This window comes from Poecilia latipinna, unplaced genomic scaffold, assembly GCF_001443285.1.
Source record: "Poecilia latipinna isolate Pla-1442-1.1 unplaced genomic scaffold, P_latipinna-1.0 Scaffold1963, whole genome shotgun sequence".
NCBI classification, from domain to species: Eukaryota; Metazoa; Chordata; class Actinopteri; order Cyprinodontiformes; family Poeciliidae; genus Poecilia; species Poecilia latipinna.
This window is the reverse complement of record NW_015114579.1, coordinates 170518-171581: the sequence shown is the minus strand read 5'-3', so window position 1 is coordinate 171581 and position 1064 is coordinate 170518.

Below are 1064 nucleotides of genomic sequence, written 5' to 3'. Positions count from 1 at the left end.
GGTGGGGGGGAAAGAGAGGGGGGGGGGGGGGGGGGGGGGGGGGGGGGGGGGGGGGGGGGGGGTACGGTGGTCAGCCCGAGAAGGAGAGGGTGTCTTCGAGCCAGTCTAGCGGTGGCAACCCCGGTGGCTTTTGCACACTGCAGTGACAAGCAGCCTGAAAAGTGACGCAGAATCCCAGGATCCCCTATTTATAATTCCCACACCAGCCCCGTAACAAAAAACACTGTCCCCCACAGACGCATGCTGTTCCTGCTGTTCCGAAAATAGCATCCGCATTGCTGAAGTTTTGACACCCCTTGAACCTTTTCACGTTTTTGTTTCATTACTGCTAACTTTTCAAATGTTATATAGGCTAACACAGAGCACTGCACAGCACAGTTCTGAAGTGGAAGAAAAAAAAAAGTGGTTTTTATTAAAAATAAATACATATATAAAAATGTTTTTAAAAAAAACAAAAACAAAGCCACATTCAGAGTCAGAAGCATAAGCAAAGTAAGCTACTGCTTAGGGCCCACAGGTTTTAGCAGAGGGGCCTCAAGATGATTTCTCATTTTATAGAATGACCTCAAACTCTTCCTCCATGTTTCACACATCAAAATAGCATTCTGATATTCTGATAAACCTTCACTTTGCTATCCTTCAGTTGTTTAAACCAGACCAGATTAAGTCAGTATTTGATCATTTTGCAGTTGACGATGTGTTCAAAGTTCTTGAAGTGTTCTACATTCCCCCCGCTTCAAGTCTCGTTGATAAGCTCTTGTTCAGTTTTTGATCTGTAGTGTTTGTCTCTGACCTGCCACAGATAACAGGAGTTGTTGCAATGCTATCTAGAGTAAGAGTACAAACAGTACAAACAGCAAAGTAGCAATGTTACAAATGCACTCCAAATCATAAGCGTTTATTACAATATGTTTGCATTAAATTATTTTGTATTGAACAATTTTCAAAGATGTTAAAAATAAAAAAAGGTCTACTGTCTTGTTCTTGAGATAGTTTGTTAATTAATATAATTATCAGACTAATTTCAAGGTGACTTAATCCAGACCTAATTTAATTAGAGAATG